The following is a 21,989-nucleotide window of genomic DNA, read 5'->3' as shown; positions in this document are numbered from 1 at the left end:
ACCGCAGCACGCCAGGCCTCCCTGTCCATCACCAACTCCCGGAGTCCCCCCAGACCCATGTCCATCGAGTCGATGATGCCATCCAACCATCTCATCCTCCGTCGTCCCCCTCTCCTCCTGCCCTCAATGCCTCCCAGCATCAGGGTCTTTGTATGTATATAAAAAACTGAATCACCTTGCTATGCACCTGAAACTATCACAACATTGTAAACCAACTGTACTTCAGCTGCTCTGCACATATTGGACCTGCCAGCATCATCAGAGTAGCTGTTCTGTTGCACCTGTGACTCTGGGGCAGAGAGGAAGCAACTATTTCTATACTCAGTGCTCATAACAGTGAGTGCTAAGTATGGTTTATAGCCAGACATTGCTGAGAGAAAAAAAAAACTAACAAAAAATTTTAAAAATCTATACTTCAATTTAAAAAATCATAAAATTTGAAAAAAAAGCATGAATGCTAGTCCAAATTGAGATGTGCTATTTAAGATTAAATTCACATTGGATTTAATATAAAAATGTAAAATATTCATTAATTATTTTTATGTTAATTGAATGTTGAAGTGATCATATTTTGAAGATACTGGAATAAGTAAAATAAGTTATTAATATTAAAACCAAAAAAAGTTGTATGGAAAACCCAAGGAGTGAGGGACTATAAAATCTCAATAATAAAGACCCTGGAATCTAGATTTTGGGATCATTCTATCATTATTATCTTTCTAAAGAAATTAACAATGAACAATGACTGGAGGCTGTATTTAAATAACTTATTCCATTATAACCCCTCTGCAGGGTGTGGGGAACAAGTGAGAGTTAAATATTAGTTATTATCATATAACTATGCAGCAGGAGCTATAAACAACAGTATTCGCCATGAAATTACTATTTACCTAAATAAAACTGTACTGCTTTGAAAAATCTATACTACAAATACTGTAAGTTCATTTAAGGGTATTCTCCCACTCTATCCTCAAACCTAGAAATAAGTCTGGTTTAATGAAGTGTTTACTGTATTAAATAGATGAGATTTAGCCAGTGTGGTTTTCATTTATCTTCCTTTTCTATGACCAAAACTGATGTCTAGAAACAGGATTTTACTGGAAAAGTACCTTTGGCAAGAAAAAGGGAATACCCAATACTTTGTGTGGTCCACATTTTCTCTGTTACATTCCTTTCTTCCCTGTTAATATTACTTAGGTTTCTAAATTAATTTTTCTAATTCTCCTTGAGGCACAAAACTGAAATTTGGACCAAAAGCAAGCCAAGATGGATGAGATATCATGGCAATTTTTTTTTAATAGTGATTATAAACATGGCCAGACTGAGGTTCATAATCTTGGCTCTGCCACTGACTATGATACTGCACAAGATTCTTACCTTCTCTGAGCCTTGGTATCCATATCTACTAAATGAGTGTGATATTATCAGCTTCACAAGTTATTGAAGGGATAGAGAGAGATCATTTGTGCTTATATTTGTCACAAGTTTGGCCATGTAGCATTTTACTTATACTTGTCACTAATATAGCCATGTAGCATTTTACTCAGAGAAGGCAATGGCACCCCACTCCAGTACTCTTGCCTGGAAAATCCCATGGATGGAGGAGCCTGATAGGCTGCAGTCCATGGCGTCGCTCAGAGTCTGGCACGACTGAGAGACTTCACTTTCACTTTTCACTTTCATGCATTGGAGAAGGAAATGGCAACCCACTCCAGTGTTCTTGCCTGGAGAATCCCAGGGACGGAGGAGCCTGGTGGGCTGCCGTCTATGGGGTCGCACAGAGTTGGACACGACTGAAGTAATTTAGCAGCAGCAGCAGCAGCAGCAGCAGCAGCAGCATTTTACTTAACATGGTGAATAATACCAAGCACTACTATAAGTGAAAGAAATTTAAAAACTAGGATTTGAACCCCAGGCAGCCTGGTTCTGAATCCTAGAGCTTCAATCACTGTTCTGAGCAGCTTCCATATACACATATGCACTCAAACAGAGAAATATAAAAGTAGTGATTATTGCTACAATTAAGGTTATATCTGTTAGCTATTGCTGTATAACAAAACGTCTCAAAGGACAGTGGCGTAAAGTAACTATAATTTAGTACTTCTCACTAGTCTATATGTCAGTGGGTAGTTTTGCTGATCTGGCTGGTGCTTGGCTGATCTTGGCTAGACTTTCTTATGAGTCACAGCTCACAGATTGGCTAGAGGCTGGCTGGTCTTAGATAGCTGAAGGTCACTGGTCGGGTGACCTGAATCTTTCCTATGCATATTTTACAATCTTTTAGTGGGCTAGCATTGGTCATGTTCTCAAGCTTATGGCAGAGATTCAACAGCAAAACTGAATCCAGTGCACACTTCACACCACATTTATTAACATCCCATTGGCCAAAGCAAGTCATGTGGCTGATCACAGAGTCAAGAGCTGGGACAAAATGCCCCTCCCAAAACAGGAGGAGTGGAAACTTGGGGCTTTCAATGCAGTCCATTGCAGAAATACTCAGAATCACAGGGGCAGCAGAATTAAACCTGAAAATGAATTCCTTAAACAAATATGCTATCAAACACCTACATGAAACCATGAAGAATAAATATACCTAAAATTGTCTTATGATTTATAAAACACAATATTAAGTTAAATTATTAACATTTGAGTAGGACTCTAACATAAGTGATACCACATGTATTTTTACATATAACTCTCATAATATATCATAGAGAAGACAGGGCAGAATTTCAGGAGCCAAATTCCCTTCAGTTACTTTTACAACACAGATTATACTAGTGAAAACTGGCAAATTTTGTGACATAATTCCTTATTAAGAGGGAGCAAACTGGTTATAATGAGAATCAACTGTATTGATCATAATGATGGTTGTGATGGTTTCAAATTCAATTTGTAAAATATTTCATCAAAGAATTTCAATGTTGTATTTCTGGGTTAAAAGCCAAGATAGTATTTTATGATACTAGGTAAAATGATTTTGCTGTTAACATGAGTATAGCTCTAAAATACACAGTAGAACCTTTTTATGTAGATGGCATTTAGAGATAAGAATAATCATCATGATATTTCTCCTGTATAGCAAAAGGAGATATAATATACATACTCTGAGCAAGAGCAAGATTCTTCAACAAGAAATATTTGAATGTGTGGTGTAAGATGCATAGGCTTGAATAAACTACTTACCCTCTCTGTGCTTTAGTGTTCTCATCTGTAAAAGGGAAGTAATAATAGTGCTTATTTCTCAGGGCTGTTAAGAATCCACCAACTTTGTCCTTTATTTTCATGATTATTCTTGAGTAAGTATTTGTTGGAATAATAATTAAAATAAGAATAAATATATTCTTGAAATAAGATAATTCTTGAAATTTTTCATTATTATCTTAATTTCCATATGAATTATATGACTGATTTTTCAATTTCTACAGCACTGTACTATTTTTTTTTTTAATTTTAAAAAATTCTGGCCATGCCAAGTGGTTTGTGGGATCTTAGTTCCCCAACCACAGATTGAACCGGTGTCCCCTGCAGTAGGAGGGTAAGGTCCTAACAACTGGACTACCAGGGTATTCCCTTTGATTAAGCAAATTATATATAGAATTTGGGCTTTCCAGGTGATTCAGTGGTAAAGAACCCACCTGCCAATGCAGGAGATGTGGATTTGATCCCTGGGTCAGGATGAGCCCCTGGAGGAGGGCATGGTAACCCACTCCAATATCCTTGCCTGGAGAATCCCATGGACAGAGGAGCCTGGAAAGGACACAGCGGATGGGGTCACAGAGAGTAAGCCACAACCGAGCTGCATAAGCATGAGCACGTATATAGAATTTAAATAAACCAAATTGTATTTGCATTTTACAGAATCTAAAGCCTCCAATTAAGGAGATGTGCAGATGGGAGTCTTCCATTTATCAGCCATCTTCTGTGGAGGTACAATATCATCGCCTAACTTTGCTGCTGCTACTGCTGCTGCTAAGTCACTTCACTCGTGTCCGACTCTGTGCGACCCCATAGAAGGCAGCCCACCAGGCTCCCCCCGTCCCTGGGATTCTCCAGGCAAGAATACTGGAGTGGGTTGCCATTTCCTTCTCCAATGCATGAAAGTGAAAAGTGAAAGTGAAGTCTCTCAGTCGTGTCCAACTCTTAGCGACCCCATGGACTGCGCCTTACCAGGCTCCTCTGTCCATGGGATTTTCCAGGCAAGAGTACTGGAGTGGGGCGCCTAGCTTTAGGGGACACTAGATAACCAAACTAAAGGGAAAGGGATGAAGAGTTTCAGAGAACTGAGTAATCAGGGACTTTCTAAATACTATGGAAATGCCTGGGACTAGATGGGCTCAGAAATGATGGGAGTTGAAGGGTCACAGGAGAATTGAGAAAGGTGATGTAATTGAGAAGGACATGGTTTACATGGAGACCACAGGAATCAAACAATTCCTACCATGCCACCCTATGTGCCATTTAGTTAGGTTCCCTTTCCATACACTTCCCTCCAGGATTTTTAAACTCAGCCTATTGGAGGAATTTCTCCTGGTTAATAAACCTCTAGATAGTAATGGAAAATAATATCTGCCTTATAATAAATGTTTGCTATTTCAAATCCTGAAAGATGATGCTGTGAAAGTGCTGCACACAATATGCCAGCAAATTTGGAAAACTCAGCAGTGGCCACAGGACTGGAAAAGGTCAGTTTTCATTCCAAGCCCAAAGAAAGGCAATGCCAAAGAATGCTCAAACTACCGCACAATTGCACTCATCTCACATGCTAGTAAAGTAATGCTCAAAATTCTCCAAGCCAGGCTCCAACAATATGTGAACCGTGAACTTCCTGATGCTCAAGCTGGTTTTAGAAAAGGCAGAGGAACCAGAGATCAAATTGCCAACATCTGCTGGATCACGAAAAAAGCAAGAGAGTTCCAGAAAAACATCTATTTCTGCTTTATTGACTATGCCAAAGCCTTTGACTGTGTGGATCACACTAAACTGAGGAAAATTCTGAAAGAGATGGGAATACCAGACCACCTAACCTGCCTCTTGAGAAATCTGTATGCAGGTCAGGAAGCAACAGTTAGAACTGGACATGGAACAACAGACTGGTTCCAAATAGGAAAAGGAGTACGTCAAGGCTATACATTGTCACCCTGCTTATTTAACTTCTTTGCAGAGTACATCATGAGAAACGCTGGACTGGAAGAAACACAAGCTGGAATCAAGATTGCCGGGAGAAATATCAATAACCTCAGATATGCAGATGACACCACCCTTATGGCAGAAAGTGAAGAGGAGCTGAAAAGCCTCTTGATGAAAGTGAAAGAGGAGAGTGAAAATGTTGGCTTAAAGCTCAACATTCAGAAAACGAAGATCATGGCATCCAGTCCCATCACTTCATGGGAAATAGATGGGGAAACTGTGGAAACAGTGTCAGACTTTATTTTGGGGGGCTCCAAAATCACTGCGGATGGTGACTGCAGCCATGAAATTAAAAGATGCTTACTCCTTGGAAGAAAAGTTATGACCAACCTAGATAGCATATTCAAAAGCAGAGACATTATTTTGTCAACAAAGGTCCGTCTAGTCAAGGCTATGGTTTTTCCTGTGGTCATGTATGGATGTGAGAGTTGGACTGTGAAGAAGGCTGAGCGCCGAAGAATTGATGCTTTTGAACTGTGGTGTTGGAGAAGACTCTTGAGAGTTTCTTGGACTGCAAGGAGATCCAACCAGTCCATTCTGAAGGAGATCAGCTCTGGGATTTCTTTGGAAGGAATGATGCTAAAGCTGAAATGCCAGTACTTTGGGCACCTCATGCGAAGAGTTGACTCATTGGAAAAGACTCTGATGCTGGGAGGGATTGGGGGCAGGAGGAGAAGGGGATGACAGAGGATGAGATGGCTGGATGGCATTACGGACTCAATGGACGTGAGTCTGAGTGAACCCCGGGAGTTGGTGATGGACAGGGAGGCCTGGCGTGCTGCGATTCATGGGATCACAAAGAGTCGGACACGACTGACTGACTGAACTGAACTGAACTGAACTGAAGAACGTATTTGCAGAGTATACTGTAGTAGCCCTCCTTTTCTAAAATTATACGCAATGCATGAAAAAGTACTATCGAAACTAACACAGATGAGGCAAGACAAAGAACAAAGGCACTTTGAGAATTCATATGGCACCTATTTGCTTTAAACAGAAGAGCAAACTTGTCAGCAAGTCATTAAGAAAAAGCATCACTGGAATGAAACATTGCTCTAAGCATTTGTTATTACTTTAAAAATACTCAAAATGTTACCTAGAACCCAGCAAACTGTATGAGCTGGAAAGTTTCCATTCTCACTTATAAGGACCGCAATTTAAGTGAGGCATCCAATCTTCAGCCAACAGTTACTTTGCACAGAAAGTTCCTTACTAATATTGTTGCTTAAGGGAGCTAGTCCAATTTAATGAAAGTCTGAATGAGAAAATATTTTGATACAGTTGTTTGATAGAAACATATGGTAAGATATAGCAAAATGTTTTTTTCCAACAATGAATCTGTTATCTTCTTTAAGTATAATTTATAATTAGTCTATTATGTCTATCACTCCCATTCAGTTGCTCAGCGTGTCCAACTCCTTGTGACTCCATGGACTGCAGCATACCAGGCTTCCCTGTCCATCACCAACTCCCAGAGCTTGCTCAGACTCATGTCCATCAAGTTGGTGATGCCATCCAACCATCTAGTCCTCTGTTGTCCCCTTCTCCTCCTGCTTTCAATCTTTTCCAGCAACAGGGTCTTTTCTATATGCAAAGGCATTAAACTTATGTCACTGGAAGAATCTCCTAATGTTTGCTTGCTTGCTTGCTTGCTTTTTTTTCTTCTTTCAAGTAATCTCAACATGGCTCAGATGGTAAAGAATCTGCCTGCAATGCAGGAGACCCGAGTTCAATCCCCTGATGGGGAAGAGCCCCTGGAGAAGGGAATGGCTCCCCACTCCAGTATTCTTTCCTGGAAAATTCCATGGACAGAGGAGCCTAGTGGGCTACAGTCCATGGAACTGCAAAGTGTTGGACAGGACTGAGTGACTAACACAATCTCAACATTTCTTCCGGGATCTATTTGTATGTATCCATTTGCATAGAGTTCTAAGTGGTTGTATTGTTTGCTGGGCTGATATTTTTTCTTTTCAGTGTGTTTTGGTAAAAAAGCAAACAAACCCAGCCCATGTCTGTTTTATTCTGAATTCCCTTATAGTGGGACCCAAATGAAAGACACTGTACCTTCATAAAAGTCTCTGACAGTGAGCCTCAGGTGTGGTTCTGGAATAAAGGCAGGACACAGAAAACAGTGAGAAGAAGGGAGGGGAAAAGGGAGGAGGGGTGGGAAGGATAGTATTGGTTGCTTTTGGAAGCTCCAACTTAGACTTGAGTCACACATCCCAGGGAAAGAAAACCTCAAGGTTCCAAACACATAGGAACCACTTCAGTCATTCATATATATTCAATATATATTCAGTCATTCATATATATTCATATATAAACTTATGAGAAGCTAATATTCACCAAGTACTGACTGTCACTGGAAAAAAAATACCAAAAGCAGTATTATCATGGCCCCAGGGGCCATAGTATAGCAAGGAATATGAACAAAGAAACCAGTCATGGTAATTTGCAATAAATAAGGTAATCCTACTTGTCCTAACAAACCCCCCCCCCAAATCTCTGTGACAGATGTTTATTTCCTGCTCATGTAACAATATGACGCAGGCTTCCTGATGAGTTGGCAGCTATCAAACATGAATTCAAAGACCAAGGTTTATTCCATCTTGTGGCTTCATCATCATCATCATTTGATCTCCAAAATTATATTAAGAACACAAATTGCTGGACTTCCCTGGGGTGCAATGGATAAGAATCCACCTGCCAATGGAGGGGACATGCATTCAATCCCTAGTCTGGGAAAATTGCTCACGCTGTGGAATAACTAAGCTTGTGTGCCGCAACCGCCCGGCCTTATGTCACAATTACCAAGACTGTGTGCCCCAACTTCCAAGCCTGTGTGCCGCAACTACCAAGCCCACATGCTGCAACTACTCAAGCCCACATGCTCTAGGGCCTGAGAACTGCAATTACTGAGCCTGTGTGCCACAACTACTGAAGCCTGCATGCCTAGGGCCTGTGTTCAGCAGCAGGAGAATTCACTGCAACGAGAAGCCCTCACGCTGCGGCTAAGAGTAGCCCCCGCTTGCCACAACTAGAGAAAGCCTGCACGCAGCAACAAAGACACAGCACAACCGTAAATAAATAATTGTTTTAAAAATACAAATTTCCAATATGAAGAATAAAAGAAACATTATCTCCACAAATCCAAAATGTCAAACAGCTAAGAAATTAACGTTAGGAACATTTTTATGCCCACAAATTCTGTGACTTGGATGAAATGAGCAAATTCTTCAAAAATACATCTTACCAATGCTGAGGCAAAATGAAGTGAAAATCCTACATAGTCCTATAGCTATTCAATAGATTGAATTTATCATTTAAAACTTGGCCACAAATAAAACCCCAGACTTTGATAATTTCTCTGGTGAAATGCTATCAGATATTTATGGAAGAAGTAAGTACAGCACTATACCAACTCTTTTAGACAATAGAGGGAGAGGGAGTGCTCCCCAACAAATTTTATGAGGCCAGCATAACCTGAATACTTTAAATAAAGACAATATAACAAAAGAAAATTACAAAATTTCACTGGGCATCATCTCCCTTTCAGCCAGTTGGAACGGAAAAGCGGTAAAGATGATTTCATGTGAAAAGTTTCTCTTGTAAGCCAAGCCTGTATATGGAATACACCACATCCACTCGTATACCTTGAGAAATTAATAATATAACATGTAAGGAAAAGATACACAGACCGCCGGTCCAGCACATGGACAACACTGCGGCTGGTGAATTGTAGGAATGAGTGAATGAGCCAGCAGTTAGCTAACACTGTAAATAAGCTCTCCTAAAATTGCCTCTACCTAGTTCCAGATGAAGTAGTAACTACTGCACCAACAATAATGGTTTACAAGTCACTAACGAGCCCTGGTTCAGAGCTAACTTGTGGCTAGAACACCCGGTATGTATTTGCTTTCTGTGGGACTTTGCGGTCAGCCTGACCTAGCATTAAATGTCTCAGTTCCAATTGTACGTGAAGCTAGTGGGATTCTTCTGTAGTCACTTAACCTTCCACCACCCCAATTCATTTTCTTTGGAGAGATGGGGTCCATGGGAATAGAGGGAGTGGGGCAAGTCCAGAAATCTATCCTACTGACTTTTATGGCAAACATTGTGTGGTCTCTCTGTATATATGAAATTTGGTAAATTTGTTTTAAAAGATAGGAGACTTGTCTTGTTTCAGTGGACACCACATGCCTCCCTGACTCAGCTCTCTTCCACTTTCTGAGATGGGAAAACACTAGAAATAGTGTCAGACTTTATTTTGGGGGGCTCCAAAATCAGTGCAGATGGTGATTGCAGCCATGAAATTAAAAGACGCTTACTCCTTGGAAGGAAAGTTATGACCAAACTAGACAGCATATTAAAAAGCACAGACATTACTTTGTCAACAAAAGTCCGTCTAGTCAAGGCTATGGTTTTTCCAGTAGTCATGTATGGATGTGAGAGTTGGATTATAAAGAAAGCTGAGCACCGAAGAATTGATGCTTTTGAACTGTGGTGTTGGAGAAGACTCTTGAGAGTCCTTGGACTGCAAGGAGATCCAACCAGTGTATCCTAAAGATCAGTCCTGGGTGTTCACTGGAAGGACTGATGTTGAAGCTGAAACTCCAATACTTTGGCCACCTGATGAGAAGAGCTGACTCATTTGAAAAGACTTTGATGCTGGGAAAGACTGAGGGCAGGGGGAGAAGGGGACGACAGAGGATGAGATGGTTGGATGGCATTACCAACTCAATGGACATGGGTTTGGGTGGACTCCGGCAGTTGGTGAGGGACAGGGAGGCCTGGCATGCTGCAGTTCATGGGGTTGCAAATAATCGGACACAACTGAGCAACTGAACTGAACTGTTTTTCTTTATTTCCTTTCCCCATCCTAATTATTTTTCTTTCCTCATTTCCTGACCTACCACAAAATATCCTGGTTTTCTGTAAACAGCTGAAGGGAACATAGGCTTTCTGGAGATTTCTGAGCATAGCTTCAATCCAGATTGTCCTTCTCTGAAAATCAGGATAATGGTTTCCTTCAAACAGTGGCAGCAACACTTGGAGAAGAGGTATATTACCATGGCGAAGAAACAGGAAAGCCCTGGCTGGGGCGCCAGCGCAGAGTCCAGTGACACTGTCCACGTCCTCACGCCTCCTTTATAATTTCCTCAGTCCTCCAACTGCATCTGCAAGCATAATGAGTAAGGCTTTCCACTGGTATTTCCCATCTACCACTGTGACCACCTCCACCCTCCACATCTCTCTGGGTCACAGCTTCTCTGAGCCCACTTCACCATCCAGAAGAATTATGAAGCATCTTTATGAAGCCCCTGAAAGAGCCCAGCGTTTCTCATGATGTGCTCTGCATAGTTAAATAAGAAGTGTGACAAAATACAGCCTTGACGTACTCCTTTTCCTATTTGGAACCAGTCTGTTGTTCCATGCTCATGCAAAGAGCTGACTCATTGGAAAAGACTCTGATGCTGGGAGGGATTGGAGGCAGGACGAGAAGGGGACGACAGAGGATGAGATGGCTGGATGGCATCACTGACTCGATGAACCTGAGTTTGGGTAAACTCCAGGAGTTGGTGATGGACAGGGAGGCCTGGGGTGCTGCAATTCATAGGGTCGCAAAGAGTCGGACATGACTGAGTGACTGAACTGAACTGAACTGAACTGAACTGAAAGAGCCCAGCATGGCAGCAGAACACTACCCTTTCAGCCACCCTGACGTTTCATCCTGGCCTGAGTTTACCTTCATAAGATACCCTACATTCAAAACCAACAGTTAAGCACTGAACTTGTGTTTTATTGTTTCTAATGTATATTAGCCTGAAGAAGGAAATGGCAACCCACTCCACTATTCTTGCCTGGTTAATCCCATGGACAGAGGAGCCTAGTGGGCTATTGTCCATGGGGTTGCAAAGGGTCAGACACGACTGAGTGACTGAACAATGTATATTAGGTTCTTCTGCCCAGATAAATTTTAAGTTCCTTGGGGGCAAGTCATGTCTAAAGCTGCTCTGGCACGTCTATAGGCCCTCACACAGCCTTTCATGTCGTAGATCCTCAATTAATGATTTGATTTAAATCAAACAAGGTGCAATCACTGGTTAGAAAGCAAACATCCTTAAGAAAGACAATAGTATAAGCTTGTTGTGTCATTCTTACCTGCATTTGCATGGTGTTTCTTGTAATGGTGTTTGGATTGAGGCTGACAGTGAGAGAGGAAAACTCGGTATTGAGAAGAAGGGCGTTGGCAAAAAGGGAGACCCTCCCCAAGAGGAGGAAATGGAAAGCTGAGGGAAATTGGAACTTTTTTTTTACTGATAGGACTATCAGAGTTCAGAGAAAAAAACAGTTCCACAGTGACCAGAGTGGTCAGAAAAGATTTTGTAGAAAAAAGGGGGACCACTTGAAAGAATACGATTTTCTTAGAAAAGTCAGAGAGCTTTTCCTGCCAGGAGAACAGACTCAGCAAAGGAATCATGATAGAGTTTGATAAGTCAGGGCCTTGAAGAGATGGTGTTGACTTAGGCCAAGAATGTTCGGGGGCTGTGGGAGGCATGGTTGGGATAGTTACAGTGAGGTCCATTTATGGGGAACTTTGAAAGTCAGACATGGGAGTAGGAAGCCATCATAGGTTCTTAAGCTAGGGAAGGTCCTGGTGAAAGTGTTATTCAGGGATATAGAGCAGGTTACAGCCCAATATTCTCTACATTCTAATATAGTAACCAGATAATGTAACCAATGCCTCAGAGTAGTACCCGAATATCTTCCTCCTGCTAAATGGCTGTGCTTCTAGAAAAGTCAGTCTAATGAGAACTTCAGGCACCATGGCAATCTTTGGACAAGATATATTTATTTGGAGTATCTCAAATTTCAGAGCATGGACAGCTTTCTTTTGGATCCATACTTAGACCTGACTCTAGACCCTGAGTGCAAGGCAAACAACTTTCTTTTGTTGTCGTTTAGTTGCTAAGTCGTGTCTGACTCTTTGCGGCCCCATGGACTGTATATAGCCTGCCAGGCTCCTCTGTTCATGGGAGTTTCCAGGCAAGAATACTGGAGCTGGACTGGGTTACCATTTCCTTCTCCAGGGGATGTTCCTGACCCAGGGATCAAACTTGTATCTATCTTATATGCAGGTGAAGGCTGAGATTCCCTCATGGGGAGGATAAAGGGCAGGTATATGGGGCCACAAGGGTAACAGGTTTTTGTAGCTATTCCTCCTTTAGACCAGTGTTTCTGGAACTTTAATATACATACAAATCACCTGGGAATCATGTTAAAATGCAGATTCTAATTCAGTTGGTCTGAGATAGAGTCTAAGCTCCATTTCTAACAAAAACCTAGTTGGTGCTCATTGCCATATATGGGCCATGCCTTAAAAAGTAAGGATCTGACCACCATCATTAACAGTTAGCCTACACTACATGAAAAGGAACTCCAACCAAAGACTGAGCCTGGCAAAATAGTCTTGGGACCCCATGACCACCTTCTCCATCTCCTCCATCACCACTTCACTAACTCCAGCATCTCAGTCACCTCTGCTCTCACCATCGTCTCCATAACCACCACCATCACCTTTAGTATCATCTCCACCACCACCACCCCCACCTCCAATAACACTACCATAGACTTCACCTCCACCATCTCCATCACTATCACTAACACCTCTACCATCTCTACCACCTCAATATTGCCCATTTTAAATCATCAAAATTACTTATATGACAGATCATTTATTTATCCAACCAGATTCTTCTTGGGCACCCAAGAGATGATTTGACCAATAGATATGGGCACTGAAATCAAGGACTGTGATCTCTAACCAAACAATAACAATAAGAACTGGTGATTGGCAGTTCATTAAGCACAGTCATGACAGCTGGAAATATCAGCTTCTTCTGATAGAAATAGCTAAAGCACAGAAGGAGATCTAACAGTAAGGCAAATCTTAATGACAGTAAAATGGTTGTCAAAAGGCATCTGCCAAAATTGCACCTTCACATCGGCGTGCTTTGGAAGTGTAGCAGAGCTCATACGTTTGGAAGGAAAAAAATGTAAAGAGGTGAGCTTAGCTCACAGCTGAACCAGGTAACTCCTCTGCTACATAAAATTAAGAACAGAAAACTGGGATTTCTTTCCTACTCTTTCTTTAGTCTCTAAGAAGATCTCTGAGAGGGGCTGCCAAGTGTGCTTAACCTCTGTGTCCACCAAACTCTAATCCCTGGCAAACATAATTTTTATTCTGAAAATGAGAAATCCACCCAAGTAGTAGCAGCCTGAAGTTCAAAAACATCTGTACTGCTAGGTAAACATGATCTGTACATATGATGTGGGTAGTGGTGAGTTCCTCTTCTCAGCTTCTGAAACGAGAAAGCCTAGGAAGGCAGCAACTCAGCCCAGCCCATGTGAACCTTCTGGGGTTTCAGAAGGGATTACAACCAAGTTCTCTAATTGCTTGTGCGTTTTATTAAGTAGATCTCATTTGAGTCTAAAATCACATGCAATGTTTAAATGTTATTTCTGTAAGCTATACAAAACTATAATCTTTCAGTAAAGAAAAAAAAAAGATGCTGTCAAATAAGAGATATGAAATGAGATCGTTCTTCTTTGCGAGACAGATGTTTTTTTTGGCTCTTTGGTATAATACATTCCATATTAGAGTCTCTTTCTAACCAAACACTAGGAATCGCACATGCTTGCATAAAGTGCACCAGAACCATTATCAAGAAAACTTCTTTTTATTAACACTGACAACTCTTGACGTCCCTGGTACAGAAACCTCACACTGTCAGCTGCAAACAGGACCCATTATGCCAAGGCTGGACTTTTTCCATCCATCTCACATATTCCTGCAATAGAAATAAATCTATACATTTCCTTAGATCCCACCACAGGAGTTGACAAATGGTTTTTCCCCCTCTTATCTTTCCTGTGAAGCACTTGTCCTCTTATACCAGTAGATTTCATAAGATCTAATGTTTCTTTTCCCATCTTTAAAGAAATGTAGAAAAAGAAGACAGTAGGGATTGCATAAATTTACCCAGAAAAAAAAATTCCATCAAACCAACTGTCTTACTCTACTTGTATTTATCGCCAAAACAAGTTTGGTGCTCAGTAAATATCAGCTGAAACTAATTAGCTCCAGGACAAAAATTTCCATATTGAACTGGGATGACAAGAATGCAACCAGAAATGAATAAAATGTACTGGTTGGAAGCAGATGGCAGTTTTACCAACTAGTGTGTGTGCAGTGAGAGGAACAAATGGTTAGTATTAGGCTGATTTAATTTTCAGTTGGAGGTTCTTCTTCATGACAGAGAAGCTGATGTTCATTTAAATCCTCTGACCTCAGCCAACTGTGAATACCTTCTGGGTTTGCTGAGGTCTTGCTTTCTTCTGCAGAGTTTTTAAACATGGCATCTTGCCCTTCAACAGCCTGGGGGCACTGCCAGCTAAGATAAAGTGCAAACAAATATTCCTTGAAGAGACAAGAACCTGCATATGGGGAATATGGAGCTGTCCTTCGTACAGTGTGACGTTCTTCCATGTTGCTGGTGTGTGTAACGAAGGGATTACAGCAACGCTTAGAATTTAAAAGACACACAAGCTTGGTTGTTTCAAAAAAGACTGTGTGAGAGTCTGTGGAGATTTCTGGGAACAGAACTGGGTTCCCCTTCTCCATGGAGTGAAAGTGGGTGGTGGTGGGGACCCAATAGGTAGACAAGCTCCTAGATCCACTGGGACCATAGTCAACAATCAACAGAACTAGTCAGTAGTTAGGGGAACTAATCAATAGTCAAGACTATTTCCCTTCAGTTCCCCCATACCTTGGGGTGCAGCTCCCACCCCTCTGCCCAGTACAAGGCTGCTCACCCTAAAGCAGGGTAGAGAAGAGGTGCTGACCTCCTTCATCCCCCTGCCCCACCGCTGTACAACCCTGACTGGAGTGAAGACCTTGTATTCTGCCAGGATGTTGGGGAGTCTCTTCCACTGTAAGCTGGACAGTCTGCCCCACTGTAGGTCTGACCCTATCCGTATTTCCTGAGCCTACTCAGAGGTCATCTGTAACTCCAGTAGTTGGTTCTCAAACATGCAAAAGCTTTCCTCCCTCAAAGACCTGCATCTCTTTCTGCCTGTGGTTTTAGACTCAGAAGCATGCCTGAGTCTAGTCTCCTCTGGATTCAGATGCATGCCTGGTCCTTAGAAGCAATGAGATACTCATTCACCAATTATGAGTGAAGACCTCAGTTTTTGTGTCCCTTTGAGACAATTCTTGGGTGTGTCCTACCCAGCCTCTCAGAAGGTCTGCAAAAGGATTAGCTGTCCCCAGGTGTAACACACCTGCTAATGTCCCTTTGATTTGCTTTTTGAGTTTTGTATCGCATAGTTTTGAGTCAAGTTTACCATAAGAGGGGCAGAACATGAAAGATTTCAGAGACTGGTCCTCTTAATGTCTGGGTTAGTGTGAATAGCTGAAGACCTGCCATATCTGGGTTAAACATCTTTGTAAGTGGCCAGCTGTTTGAAACCTGTGTAGGCAAATGTATGAGGAAAACATCTCTTCCCAGTTCCTTGTTTAATGGCTTCATCTTGGTAGTTGGACCATGGTAGTAGTATTTACACATACACACAAATCAGCAAACACTACGCATTTCCCCAAAGAGCCTATTGTGAAACATTTACCAGCAAACTAATGACACCATCCCCGAGGCCTTACTAATTCTTCAGCCTTCTTATACAAGAGCGGCCTAAAAAATACTTAGGCCACCCACTTATCTTGAATACCATTATCATTACTAACATAATCATCATCATGTGAGTTACTAATCCTTCAAATAGGAGATGGCTTATTTTTTTAATTATTTTTGGCTGTGTTGAGTCTTCACTGCTTTGCTCAAGCTTTCTCTAGTTGCAGCAAGCGGAGGTTACTCTTCACTGCAGGGCACGGGCTTCTCACTGTGGTGACTTCTCTTGGGGTGGAGCACAGGCTCTAGGCACACAGGCTCAGTAGTTGCAGCCCGTGGGCTCCAGAGCACAGGCTCATCAGTTGTGGCATGAAGGCTGAATTGTTCCTTGGCATGTGGAATGTTCCTGGATCAGGGATCAAACCTCTGTTCCTTGCATTGGCAAATGGACTCATCCACTGCACCACCAGGGAAGTTTAGGAGATGACTTACTGAAGGGACCTCTGAAGTATGACTTTCCTGATTAAACAGAAGCTGACTACCCCAGGGTATATATTCCTGATTAGAGCGATTGGCCATCTCTAGATTGTAGCTTAAACCAACTCTCTGATAATATCATACTACCAATGCTGCAGTTGTTGAAAGTAAGTTGCAGACATCACACCAGGAGGCTCTGAAGGAACTCTACCGCATTGAGCTCAGGTACAAAACAAATTTTGGTGAGCAGTGGGAAGGAAATGGCCGATGGACAGAAGGAGAGAGTGAGATGTGTGAGGGGGAGCTACAACTAGCTTATGCAGATTATGAAAAGGCTTAAAAATTATATGAGTTAAAGATTTAATCCTCAGATCAAACACGACCTCAACACCACTTTTCCCAAGTCCTTGAAATTGCCACTTTCAGGTCAAGGAAAGCCTCAGATGACATGAGTAGGTTAAGTGAAAGTGGGTAGGGGTTTCAAGATGCTCAAAGTGGGCAGGCATGTTGGCCTGTGGTTCCAAGAAAGGGGAATGTTGTGCAAAATGCAGAGGCATGGGTCCAGCCTGTCCAACTTGGGGGAATTTTGAGAGCATCAGATAAGAAGAAGGTTTGGGTTTTGAGTTCTAATCTAACCTTTGTTACTTGAATAGCTTCATGAACTTGGATGAGTCACTGAAATTATACAAACCTCAGGCCTTTGCAAAGAATCAGCTTTTGTTTTTACAGAGCAACTCTACTAATTTCTTTATTGGTTACTTTCTGGGTAAATAATTCCTATTTTTGTATTTATTAATTCCTTTATACTTTTTAGTTTATTTTTTCATATGTATCTAGTTTCTTGATTTAAAATGTTAGTTCATTTATTTTTTGTCTTCCTTGTTTTTTCTAATAAGTACAATTATAACAAATATTTATTCAAGTGCCATGCTGGCCATATCAATGATTTTAACACATTGCATTTAGTTATATTGCACGTCTACACAGTTTTTGTTCCCTCTTTTACTTGTGTGTTACATAGAAGTGGGCTTTTATTTCCTTCAAAAACTATAGTTTTAAGAAGTACAATTTGTTTTTGGTTTCGGGGGATTTTGCTGGTTTATCCCTTCTCAATTTCTAATTTTAATGCATCATGACCAATGAATGTGACCTATATGCTTTCTGCTTTTTAATTTGTTAACATTTTCTAACCTATAATGATTTTTTTCTGAATGCTTAATGTTCTTTTGAAAAAATAAATGCTGTTTCTTGGAGGTATATGGGGTTTCCTAGGTGCCGCTAGTGGTAAAGAACCCACCTGCCAATGCAGGAACTGCAGATGGGGGTTCTATCCCATCCAGTGTTCTTGCCTGGAGAATCCCGTGGACAGAGGAGCCTGGCAAGCCACAGTACATATGGTCACAAAGAGTCGGACATGACTGAAGAGACTTAGCATTAACACATACATTGGAGACATGTAAAATTTATTCACTATGTTATTCAAACCTTTTATATCCTTACTTATTTTTAGTGTGTCTGGTTTACAAATTTCTAAAAACTGTATGTTTAAGTCTATTGTAAATGTGGATATAGTTATCCTTTTATTTTCTATTTGCTTTTCTTTTATATATTTAGAAGCTATGTTGTCAGGGTTATAAAGTTTGTCTAATAACTTTTATTACTTTTAGTATTCTGAAATATTCCTCTTTGCCTTTTAATGTCTATCTTAAATTTTCTTTTGTCTGACATCAGTATGGTCAAGTTTGCTCTATTCTGGCTAGCGTTTTTCCCTTCATATTTTTTTCCATTCCTTTCATTTCATCCTTTATGTGTCTTCGGCCTGCTTGTGGAAAGAGCTGGACATGCCGTTCTGTGCAGTGTGACCTCAAGCCTGTCTCCTGTGATCTGGAGGAGGAACAGAATGTGCTGTTCCTTGGGACAGATGTTTAGTTATCTCCTGATGTGGGGCTCATTGGTTCACCTGCTTGCCACAGTCACCAATGGCCCCACCCAGTCTCTCACTCACTGTGCCTGCCTAACACATGGGTTGCTCATTGCCTGGGAGTGGCAGAGGCATAGGAGAGGAACATGGCAGATGGTCAACAGACCTGGTGGCTTCTGCTGCAGAACCCCAAATAATCACCCTATCAGTTACCCCTGGGGCTTGCTTGCCAGATCTCTGAAAGTCACCAAACTTCCAGCCAGAAGCATCTCTGGAGGCCCATGCACCTTTATAGGAGTTCTCTCCTGCACAATTTGGGTTGTAATTTCCTCTTCAATCTGATCCCAACTATCTTTCATCTTCCTGAAATTTATCAAATGACTTTTGGGCAAACGAAACCTCTTTTGTTTTCAAACATAATTTTTTAAAAAACAAGATTTTTGCCATTGTGGATAAGAGGTTACAAGAATTTCCATAATACTTCTCCTGTCTTTTCCATTATTTCTTTAAGCCAATTTACCAAACATGGGATTCTGAGGCAAAACATGTCAACATTTTTAGAGACCATAATACATATTTTCAATTGCATTCTAGGAGGAGTATAACAATTTACACCACCAGTAGCAATTCCTTCATCAGAAATTTTACTGATCATTTAGAAAGAGAAGAGAAGTTAGATATCAAGTAGTCTGATGGTTAGAATTTTTTAAACAGCTTTATAAAGGTATAAAAGATCTTTACAAAGGTCCGCATATAGTCAAAGCTATAGTTTTCCCAGTAGTCATGTATGAAGAGTTGGACCTAAAGAAGACTGAGTGTCAAAGAATTGATGCTTTTGAACTGTGGGGCTAGAGAAGACTCTTGAGAATCCCTTGGACAGCAAGGAGAGCAAACCAGTCAGTTGGAAAGGAAATCAACCCTGAATATTCACTGAAAGGACCAATACTGAAGCTGAAGCTCCAATACTTTGACCATGATATGTAAAGAGCCAACTCATTGGAAAAGACTCAGATGCTGGGAAAGATTGAAGGCAAAAGTAGAACAGGGCGTCAGAGGATGAGACAGTTAGATAGAAGCTCTGATTCAATGGACATGAATTTGAGCAAACTCTGGGAGATAGTGAAGGACAGGGAAGCCTGGCATGCTGCAGTCCATGGGGTCATGAAAAGTCCAACACAACTTAGCAACTGGACAACAATATAAAGGTATAATTGACATACAATAAAATGCACATATTTAAAGTGTTTAATTGAATAAGTTTTGACATATACATCCACCTGTGAAATCATCACCTTGATCAAGAGAGTAAATATAGCCAACAATCCCCCAAATCTCCTGAAACCCCTTTGCAATTTCTCTTTCCATTGCCAAGTAACCTATGATCCGGTTTCTGTTACTATTGATTAATTCACCTTTTCTAGAATTTTATAAACAGAATTATAACTACGTACACTTTTTTCTCTTGTCTTTCACTCAGCATAATTATTTTAAGATTTATCCATATAAATGCATGTGTCAGTAATTTACTCCTATTCATTGATGAGTACTATTCCACTGTAAGGATAAATCACAACTTATTATTCACTCTTCTTTTTCTGACTGGTATTACTTTTAATGATTCCATTTTAATCTTCTTTATTGATCTTTCAGGTATAATTCTTCATTTTATATTTTAGAGGTCGCTTTAGGATATCATGTATATCTTTAATTTATCACAGTCTAGCTTCAAGTCATATTATACCTCATTATGTATATAGGATAGGGGATTCTCAGATGGTTCAGTGGTAAAGAATCTGCCTACCAATGCAGGAGACATGGGTTTGATCCCTGGACTGGGAAATCCCCTGGAGAAGGAAATGGCAACCCACTCTAGTATTCCTGCCTGGAGAATCCCAGGGTTAGAAGAGCCCAATAGGCTACAGTTCATACGGTCACAAAGAGTCAAACTGAGCAACCGAGTGTGCATGCACACATGTATACTATAAGAACCTTGCCAATGACATACTTCCACTTATCCCTTCCTGGCCTTTGTGGTACTGGCATCACATATTTTACTTTACATATTTTAGATGTAATAACTATATTGCTATTATTTTTGACAGTCAATTTTTTTAAAGATTACTAATAAGGGGTAAAATCTTACATATTTACCCATGTGTAGTTACCCTTTCTGTTGTTCTTCAAGCTTTAGTGTAGACCCAGATTTCCATCTGTGATCTTTCCCTCTCTGTTTGAAGAACTTCCTTTAACATTCCTTGTAGTCATGGTCTGCTGGTGATGCTTTCAGCTTTTGTATGCCTGAAAATGTCTACTTGCTTTCATTTTGAAAGGAAATTTTTGCTGGATATAGAATTCAAGGTTGACAGTTTTTATCTTTCAGTACTGTAAAGATTTTTTCCACTGCCTTTTCACTTACATTGTTTCTGAGAGTAAATTTGTTTTATCTTTGCTCCTCTGTGCTTAAGCCATATTTTTTTCTCTTGCTGCTTTTAGGATTCTTCTCTTTATCAGTGGTTTCTGACAATGTAATCCTGAGGGGTAATTTTCTTTATGTTTCTTGGGCTTGGGGGTGTCTTGAGCTTTTTGGATGGTTGGTAGAATGAATAATAGCCCCCCCCCCATCAAGAAAATCCACATTCTAATCCCCCAAATGGATTGTATCAGTTTGTTAGGGCTGCCACAGACTAAATGACTCAAAGAACAGAAATTTATTCTTTCTTAGGTCTGGAGGTTAGAAGCCCAAAGTCAAGGTGCTGGTAGGACCAAGCTCCTTCCCAAACATCTAAAGGAAGAGATTTCCCTTGCCTCTTGCAGCTTCTGGTAGCCCCTGGTGTTTTTTGGCCTGTGGCAGCATAACTCCAATCTCTGCCTGTCTTCACACGGTCGACTGTCCTCTGTGTCTGTGTTTTCACGTTGTGTTCCCCTTTCTTTATGTCTCTCTTCTCTCTTGTGCATGCATGCTAAGTCACTTCAGTAGTGTCCAACTCTTTGCAACATTACGGGCTGTACCCCACCAAGTTCCTCTGTACATAGGATTCTCCAGGCAAGAATACTGGAGTGGGGTCCCACGCCCTTCTCCAAAGGTACAAAACATCGTGGATATTAAGAGCCCACCATACTCCAGTATATGCTGATATGCTCAGTTGCAGCCAACTCTTTGCAACCCCATGAACTTTAGCCCTCCAGGTTTCTCTGTCCATGGACTTTTCCAGGCAAGAATACTGTAGTGGGTTGCCATTTCCTTCTCCAATATTCCATTATGACTTCATTTTAATTTGTATCTTAGCTACATCTTCAAATACCTTATTTCCAAATAACATCACATTCAGAGTTACCATGGATTAAGACTTCAACATATCTTTATTTTTTGCGGGGCGGGGTGGGAGCACAATTCTCACCATAATACCTGTGAATATATGTAATCATAAACTGCAAAATGGGCTTTGCATATGTAATTTAGCTAAGATTTTAAGATGGAAATATTATCCTGGATTATCCAAGTGGACACCATATAATGATAAGGGTCCTTATAAGGAAAGACAGGAGAGTCAGAGAAGATAAGACAATGGAAGAATTTGGAGTGACGCAAACACAAGCCAGGGACTGCAAAGCCTCTAAGAGGCAGGAAGAGGTAAGGAACAGTTTCTCCTCTAGAGCTTCCAGAAAGAAGCTGTCTGTGCTGGTGCCTTTAGTCCCTAAGATCCAGTTCAGAC

At 40.9% G+C, this 21,989-nt stretch overlaps 1 non-coding gene across 1 annotated transcript; it reads left to right on the top strand.

The window, feature by feature from the left end:
• Positions 1–234: 234 nt before the first annotated feature.
• Positions 235–370, top strand: LOC120879749. The gene has a single exon (XR_005724892.1). It is a non-coding gene; the product is annotated as a small nucleolar RNA SNORA43 (small nucleolar RNA).
• The last annotated feature ends 21,619 nt before the right edge of the window (positions 371–21,989 follow it).

The sequence above is a fragment of the Oryx dammah genome, unplaced genomic scaffold (genome assembly GCF_014754425.2).
Source record: "Oryx dammah isolate SB20612 unplaced genomic scaffold, SCBI_Odam_1.1 HiC_scaffold_20, whole genome shotgun sequence".
Taxonomy (NCBI): domain Eukaryota; kingdom Metazoa; phylum Chordata; class Mammalia; order Artiodactyla; family Bovidae; genus Oryx; species Oryx dammah.
Note: the sequence above shows the minus strand (reverse complement) of the source record. Positions and strands in the feature narration are given on the sequence as shown.